Raw genomic sequence first — 9,453 nt, 5'->3', positions numbered from 1 at the left:
CTCTCCACATTGACAGTCTTCTAGCTGGTTTTCACTATGAATCAAAAGAGAATGTTACAGCCCTATGATCTCGACTTTTCAGTGAGGTGATTCTACTGCTCTCACAAAATCACTCTCTAGAGTTTCTCTCTTTCGAATACAAGTTTAAGCACTAAATGATGAAAGACAAGTGATTTGGAAGCTTCAGACTTTGGAATTCTTCTTTCACGCTCTTCCTCGAATGACTTGAAAAACCTCCTTAAATACTCCTCCATGCCTTCTTGACCGTTGGCACTTTCCAGAAGAATTCTTCCAATTTAGCCGTTGGACAGAATCAATCAAGGAGATCTCGAGCTGTTTGAAGATCGAGATGAAAGCCTGTCAATCTTGTTCGCCCATACAATTAGGATCTTGGTTTCCATAAGTAGACTCTTTCCAAATAAGCTTGCCTTCCAAAATAATTTGCTATTACCAAATTGATTCCAATAAAGATAACCAATATGGTAGGTGATATTTCCAACCAGAAAGACTGATACATCTTATACGTAATGAAACCTTGAAGTAAGAAAAAAATAATCCTGAGTCTAATTAAGTCTTCATTCTTGCGTTCAGTTTGGAACTTGTTAGAGTGGGCAAACTTTTGATGTAAGATAGACTTTGACACAGAAGTCTGGCATTCTTTAGAATAGAACTTAGGTAAGTTTTGTCAGCTTCAAAACATCATAGGAGTTTTCTCCAACACATGGTACGGTAGACTTAGCACCGCACTTGTCAAGGTTGGATTCAAGCGAAGTGCAGTAGATTCCTCAACCTTTGCCAAGGTCACGGACAGAGGAATTGTTGTTGTCTTAGTATATGTTGAGATCTTGTGATTATAGGTAGTGTTAAGTCTGGGATGGAGGCCTCAAGTAGTATTTAAATAAAAAATTTGACATCACCTCGATAATTTGAAGCATTTTCTTGGTATTGAGGTTGCTGGGTCTCAAAAATGATTGTTCTTATCTTAGCAATAGTATGTTATTGATTTGCTAGAGACTGATAAGTTAAGAGTCAAGCTAGCAAGCACTCCCATGGATTATAATAATAAGTTTATTTTTTATCATACATTGTTACATAATGTTGGGCAATTTCAGCACCTTATTGGACTGTTGATCTATCTAACTATTACTCGACCTGATATAGCATATGTTGTTAGTTATATGGTCAATTCATGCATAAACCAACAAAGGGGCACATGGAACTGATAAATCAATTGTTTTGATACATGAAGCCCTCTTCAGGAAAGGGAATTCTGATGAAGAATAATGGTCACATGGAAATCATTGGTTATGTAGATGCGGAATGGGCAAGCCGCCTCGTTGATAGAAAATCTACTATAGGTTTTTGCACCTTTGTGGGAGGAAATCTTGTTACTTGGAAGAGCAAGAAACAAATGGTTGTTGCATGATCTAGTGTGGAGGTAGAATATCGAGATATGGCTACAGCTACAAGTGAAATAGTGTGATTGAGATTATTGCTTCAAGAGTTAGGTTGCAACTATATAACCAAACCAGCAAAATCGTTTTCTGATAATCAGTCCGCTATTCATATTCCTTCGAATCCGTATTCCATGAGAGGACTAAGCATATAAAGGTGGACTATTACTTTGTGCAAGAAAAGGTGTAAAGATAAGACAATTGAGATCCGGTACATTCGCAATAAAGATTAGTTAGTGGATGTCTTTACCAAGGTTCTATTTAAAGGAGTGTTTCAAGATATGGTGAACAAGTTGACCTTCGATGATCTCTTTGATCCAACTTTAGGGGGAGCGTTGGTAGAATTTGTGCTCCTATTCTTGGAAAGGAGATGTGAATATTGTATTTCCTATTTTTGCATCTTGATTTCAGTGATATTTTTTAATTTTTTTCTTTTATGGTCTCTTGTTTCCTTAGTTGTAGCAACCTTGTTCTGTACATGTAGAGAATAACGGTAGATTATCTCTCACAACACGTAAAAAAGAAAAAAAAAAAAGAGTGAGAGTTTTGTCCGAGGACATATGCACATTGCTGAACCTTATTAATTTTTTCCTTTAGTTGTTCTTTGTTGAGTTCGGGACACCTAAAAAGCCAAAACTTGGCACAAGAAGACATTTAAGTGCCAAAAGTTAGGAAAGTGACACTTAAGTGCTAAAATTGGAGCAAAATGGAAGGAGGAAGGAAGTGGTTGCCATGTAAGATTTCCAACAAGATTCGCCGGAAATGATATTCAAGTGTCTCATTTTTCAGAAAAAGTCACACTTAAGTGTCACTTTCCTAACTTTTAACACTTAAGTGTTCCCTTATGTCAAGTTTTGGCACTTAGGGTGTTCTTTTCCCGTTCTTTGTTTGTCAACAATATATTGGCTTGGCGTAAATTTATTATAGAAGTATCAATTTAGGGCTTTTCGTAGTATTAACCCTAAAAATTAAAAAAAGCAAGCCAAAGGGAGGCTCTAGTCAAGACTTCCAGTGAAGCATTCACATGGTCACAACTCACTCATTACATATCAAGCCAATGGGTGTAAAAAAGAACACAAAACAACGAATTAATTGGAAATTTATAATATATTTTAGTTAGTAATTACAAAATTATTAGTATTATAGTGATTATAATTTCTATTTTCTAGAATGTTGAGTAAGATTTTAGTCCAGCTATTGTAACAAGATAATAGTGAAGACCCTAATTCGATTATTTAATGGCGTTAATACCATAAAAAACCCTAATTAGTGTACTTATGACAAATTTATTCCAAACTAATTTTTTAACCATCAAACCTTAAACTAATACATATATGACAATTTTTCACCAAACTAATTTTTTGACCACCAATGACAAATTTACTCTTTGTTAACTTTCATCAAATTTAATTATTAAATTTGCTGACCTAGATGACACATGGTAATGTGATATGGTGATGTGGCAAGTCTATGTAGAAATCCATAGGATAAATATGATAAAAAAAAAAACCTCAAACTAGTACACTTATAACAAATTTAATGGTACTCATATGATAAATTTCATGGTACACCTGTGACAAATTGGGGATTTTTCGTGATATTAGCCCCTATGGATTTCTATGTAAACTTACCATGTCAGAATAACACATTAGCATGTGTTATTCGTGTTAGCAAATTTAATAGTAAAATTTGATGAAAGTTAATAAATGGTAAATTTGTTACAAGTGTACAAGATTTAGTTTAGTTTTGGATAAATTTGTTACAAGTGTACCAACTTAGAGTTTTTTATTACATTGACCCTATTATATATTATGTTTAGTATTTCGAGTTAGTTAGATAACATTTCGAATTTCCATGTAGGTGATAGGTTTTTTTTTTTTTTTTTGGTAGAAGGTAAGAGATATATAGACTTTTAACCAAGAAGCTATACAGCTATACAACAAGGGAGCTCGGCACCAAAAACTTATACTCATGATGACAAACAAGTCAAAATGAGTGGAAGGGTGTCGAGAAAGAGGAAACACAACCAGCAAAAGAACAAGGACAAAGCAGCCAAGACAGCGGTAAAGAAGCAGCCAAACAAAGGCCACCAACAAAAGGAGAGGAGGGAAAACCAGCCAACTAAGCAAAGGCAACCCTCACGACAGCCAAGTCACGAATAAACTGGAAAGACCACACCGAAAAATAGGGTCACTAGACAGCAGCCTTCGAGGAGAAGATAGCCGGATCTAGTCCCAATCACAAGAATCGGATGCATTTCCATCTTCGAATATTTCAAAACCACACCTGCAAGGAGAACCTCCGAGGAGAATAGAAAGTTGGGTATAACCTCCTACTACGCTTGATGTATCCTCAACCTGGCTTGAAATATCCGCAACCCCAAACCGGTACGCTTGTAGGTGATGGGGTTGATATTATGAAAATCCCCAAACCGGTACGCTTGTGATAAATTTACCCTAAATTAATTTTTGACCATAACAAAAATCATAAATTGATACATTTGTGACAAATTTACCAAAAATTAATTTTTTATCATGAAAAATCTCAAATTAATATACATATAATAAGTTTACCATAAACTAATTTTTTAACCACCAAAAATCTAAAATTGGTACACTCATGACAAATTTATCTTATGTTAGCTTATGTCAAATTTACTTGTCAAATTGGTCCATGAGACAATGGTGACTGGTATGATGATGTGGCAAGTACTTGTGGAAATCCATAGGGTAAATATCATGAAAAACCCAAAATCGGTATACTTGCAACAAATTTAACAACACTTCTATGATAAATTTAACAATAAACCTATGACAAATTTGGGATTTTCCATGGTATTAATCCTATGGATTTTTACGTAGACTAGTCACGTCACCATATGTCATTCATGTTAACAAATTTAACGATAAAATTTGATAGAAGTTAACAGAGATAAATTTGTCACGGGTGTATTAATTTGAGATTTTTTGTGATAAAAAAATGAGTTTAAGATAAATTACCATTTTGGATTTTTTGTAGTCAAAAAATTAGTTTAGGGTAAATTTATCATAAGTGTATCAGTTTAGGATATTTTGTGGTATCAATTCTAGAGGATATAACGGGAAATTAAATTATGTAATAACATTATAGTGATGATGCAAGAAGTAATAGACTTTTTTTTTCTGGTCGAAGAAGTAATAGACTTGAATTAGCAAAGAAAAAAGAGAAACAAAAAGTCGTTTGATGAATCCGTTTAATACCGGAATAATTGGTCAACGTATGAATGAAAAAAAAAAAAAACTGACCAATATTCCTATGTAGTTTCGAGACGTTCGATACCTTAAAGCAAAAATAGGCCCTATTGACCCTTCTGTTTGATCCAGGGCCATGCCGAGACGTAAGGATCCGGTGTGGCTGGCAGCATGTTGAGGTTCCGCCTGAGGACAAGTGGAAGTGTCACTTCGGCCCAAAGAAGTATTCGGGAGTAGCGGTCAGGATCAAGCACCACTTTGCTGGGTCTGCTGAAGAAGGGATCAAGGGCTGCGAGGCCGTCCCCCCAAGAGAAATCAGAAGTCTGAGAAGCATTGAAATAAAATAGAGGAGCAGAGGGACCGAGCAATTTTGAAGGGTCATCCAACCTTGCACGGTTCAGCATCAGCCCTTGACTGTGAGCAATGAAGTTACTGGGAGAGAGATTTCATCGGACGTGCCGAACTGGAGAAATGCTGTAAGTTCATCAGCCTCTCTTCCCCGTCCGCAACCCAATCACCACTGCCTCAATCTCATGCTGTTGATTCTCATATGTGGTGTTCGCCGCTCAGTTTCAATGCACTTTAGCGAACACTACTCTCTTGTCTCTCTGGAACATTCGTTCTCAATACTACAGGTCATACTATGTTCTCCATCATAGGAATAGATTTCCATTGTAGAGTGATCACCTCATGTTAGCTGTGTCAATATCCCCTTTGATATTGTTCAAAGTAAGATACATTTACTCATTGACGATTCTGATTGATGTTTAGTCCCGCTAAATGCAACTTTTTGGCTGAGGCGTGCAATTTTCCCTGTATACAGTTGATACTTGATAGTCAGATGACCTAGCAGTGGTAGTCCTTGAGCACTAAATTTTGCTGTCCTTGGTGCGGTTGAAGCTCTCAGGTGAATGGCATGGATTATTCACACAATATATGCTTAAATATGATAATCAGTGGTGAATCATTGGTGGCATATTGATAAGTTAAACAGCATAATTTTTCTACATATTGGTAGCATGGTTGTTAATGCTGATTCCTTAGATGTTTCTGTATCGTAGGCTAATATGCATTGCCCCAGATAATATAGCCCAGTACATCTGATATCAGTATCATTGCTATCCTAATACTTTTAGATGGAAGTTCAGTATAATCCGTTCCTCTATGTTTATAGCAACTGCTTTTAGGGCAACGCAACTGACTTAAGGGATGCTCACCTGCATAACATTGCTCTCTGTTTACAATACAGATTGTGGATGATCCCTCCGATGAACGTGAGTTCTTATAGTGTCAACTTTCCCATCATCATATGGATGAATAACATAAAGCTATGAGATAGATGGCAGAGTTTTGTCACATAATGTTCGGATTTAGAATGATCCATCGTATCCATATCTTAAAGTACAGAGTTTGCCCACACCCTACTTAAATGTATAGATAGAAATTTGTTGGGCATCTGCCAATTTCATCCTCTGGACGCAGAGACATAACCATTACATGCTTTGTAGATGTTTTTTACAGTCACGAGATTGTAGTGCTGGGCGATGGCCCTGTTCATTCTGTTGTCTCCATGATAACTGCTTGAACTTTGCAGCCTACTTTAATTTTATAAAATATGATTGATTTTGTCCATGTAACTGTGTTCACTTTCACTCACAAATTGGCCATTTCCTTTGTGAAGCCTTTACCCTGGTCATGCATATAAATTCTTGTTGTTGATATTCTTCAAATGTTGTTCTTAGTTTCAAACCAGACGTAGAAGAATTGCCTGTCATGCATTGTCTACCTGCTACGTGCTTACAAACTCGATCATGAGTCATTTTTGTGGAAGAATGGCGACTATTACAAAATAGTCATTTTTGGTGCGTGTTTCACTACTATAAATTGGGGAATTGTCATGGATGTCAAGATTAAAGGGACAAAAGGTAAAACTTTGCCATTTGCTCCATCCCGATATACTGTTCACGGAGTGCTCTCTAGCTGCGATTTTGGCTACTGTTCCTGCGATCTGGTGTGACACGGCTCCTGGATGCTCTGACCGTCGGTTGGGGCTGATTCTTCGTGGCTGGGCTCGCCTTCTTACCTCCTTCAAACCCACCGAAGCGTTTGGCTTGTGTCGCGACCTAAATTTCAGGTGCCCCACCTACGGTTTAGGTTAATGGATTGTTAAGCCTAGACTTAACTCGGGCTCTCCCAAGCCCATACCAATTCGCGACTTAGGTTCACGTTCTTAACATGCAATTGATTTTCAATTAGGAGTCGCCACTAATCTATTTTGGGTGGGTAGATTAGAAACCCAAGTAAAGTAATGGGAGAATTACTTCACTCCTACGAACCGAGATTGTGAGTTCGGGGACTTGGTTACACTAGATTTCTCTAATGCCCTTTCGGTACCATTCTTTTTATTTTCAAAAATGCTTTTGCAGGCAGCTTGAATTGATTTTAATTTATCTTCCTAACATGTGAGGTGATCATGCGGGTGCGTAAACCACCAATTTAACACCCAAGGAAGCGATGAATAAATTGCAGGACTTACCTCGTAACAACGAAAGCATCTAATGTTCCCTTTTTGCTTTTTTTTTTTGTTTTGCTTCCACGCACGGCTTGGCTACTACGATCAATTGAGAGGGGCAACACCGGTCGGAGCTCTGGCAAGGGGAAGACGTCGGAGTTCCGGCGAGGGCGGACCGGCGGCGTTGGCAGCAGCGGACTCGGGCGAAACAAGAGCGTCACTTGGGCGGAAGTCTCGGATGAGACTCGGATCTGCACAACCAGGCTTCGTCGGGCGGAGCGGAGTAGTCGCTGGCTGGCAAAGTGGCGGCGCGGCGGTCAACAGCGGGCGGTCGGGTTGCGGCTCGGTGGTGCTCGGAGAAAGGCGAGCACGGTGGTCGTTGGCGTTGGGTCACAATGAGGGGAACGGACGGAGCGCTGCAGCGAGGATGGAGCGGCTCGCGGGCGACTCGGCGTCGACTCGAGCTCGGGCGGAGCGGGGAGAGGCGGAGTGGCGCAGTGGATCGGCGGAGCGACGAGCGTCTGGAGTCGAGCAAGGCGTCGCAGTCGGCAGCGCGCCGAGCAAGAGGCCGTGTCGCAGCGAGGGGCGACTCCGGTGGTGCAAGGACGATGATGGTCGTGGGGGATGGTCACGGCAGCGGAGCTTCGAGCGGTTGGAGCTGTCGGGTTGTCACGACCACAACAGGAGCGACGAGGGGCGGCGCGAGCTCGTGGGTGGTGCTCGCACGGGGGCGGCCGGCGGTGCGGTGGCTCAGGATCTGCTGCAGGGTAGCTGTTGAGGAGGCGTTGGTAGGGAGCGGAGGCGGAGCAGGAGCGTTACGGGCGGTGCTGTCGTTGGGGGGCTGTAAACAGAATGTGGAGGCTGAGCAGAGGGACGCGCGGTGACTGGACTGCAGGGACGTTGCTAGCGACGGACGAGCGCAGGGATGCGGAGCGGAGGCGGAGCGGCGGTGCTACAAGAGCAGCAAAGGCGGTGTCGGCTTCGTGGCTTCTGGGCAGGAGCAACGACACAAGCTCGCGGGCGGAGACGGTGGTGCGCTCGGAGACGACGAACGGGGCTCAATCAAGCTGTGTCACGGACGGAGCGAAGCGCGGTAGAGTCGCTCGGGCGTGCGGTGGCTCGGCCTCAGTCCCGGCGTCGCGGGTCCGCAGCGGTGGCGGAGGAGCGGTGGAGTGTCGGGTCACGGTGGGTTGGTGCGCACAAGAGGGCGGGGGGCGTGCGGCGGAGGTGGAGGCGCGGCGGTACGAGCGCAGGCAGCAGGGGTCGACGGCAGAAGCCTCGCCAAGAAGAAGAACAGTATCTGTTCTCTGTTCTTTCTTCCCTTTTTTTCTTTTCTCTCCACTCGTGTGTCTCTCTATGGACTCAGTGAATTTTTTTCCCCCACTTGCGCGGCTTCTTGTGGTCTTATTTATAGGCCGTCCATTGCCTCTTGAAGATAGCCAACAGTATTGTGAACGTTGCCGTAACTTTTAAGCTGAACGTTGCCCTTTGCCCTTTTTTTTTAATCTTCTTTTCTTCTGACAAACTCTCCCTTCATTTTTTAATATCTTCCCCTGACATCTTCTTTTCTTGTCCGAAGGAGGAGCCCCTTCCCAATGAATATTTTAGCTCTCTTTCTCTCTGACACTCTTCTTTGCTTCACCAAAATTAACGACCCACCCTTGAGATAATATATTATAATATGGGCTTTCCTTTTGCTTCTTCGAGGCTCCTCACGTCCGCGGAATTCTTGCGCATGCATGTGCATGCATTAATGAGCTAGAGACAATGGAGGCGTGGGAACTTTGCAACAACTCACTATAATATTATAAAATGGTGAGCCCATGTTCTCGCAGACTTTCTCCAGAATTCTCGCGTGTGTAGCGGAGAATTTTTATTTGCTTTCTTCACGCTTGCGGCTTCTCTAGAGTTTTTACGTCTGCCGAATTTTATCCACGCATGTGCATGCATTAATGAGGAAGAGACAATGGACGTGAATCAGCAAGAAAGAGACCACCTTTTGTGAATGTAATCGCCTGCGAGCCGCTGCGTTTGGTTGCCTTTTAGTATCGATGTAAATGCGACTACATGAAAATGCAATTTTAGTACTATTTTTTCTTAGGGGTTAAAGATTAATCCCTAAATTTTCATGCAATTAATTATTAATCAAAATTTAGGTGTCAACAGCTGCCCCTCTTTGAAGGTGAGCTCGCAGAGGTTGCATTCAAAGATAACATGATACCTAAATTTTGATCATGAACATGCAATGGATGATACT

This window comes from Eucalyptus grandis, unplaced genomic scaffold (genome assembly GCF_016545825.1).
Source record: "Eucalyptus grandis isolate ANBG69807.140 unplaced genomic scaffold, ASM1654582v1 tig00006378, whole genome shotgun sequence".
Taxonomy (NCBI): domain Eukaryota; kingdom Viridiplantae; phylum Streptophyta; class Magnoliopsida; order Myrtales; family Myrtaceae; genus Eucalyptus; species Eucalyptus grandis.
The sequence above is the reverse complement of the archived record's forward strand: the minus strand, read 5'-3'. Positions refer to the sequence as shown.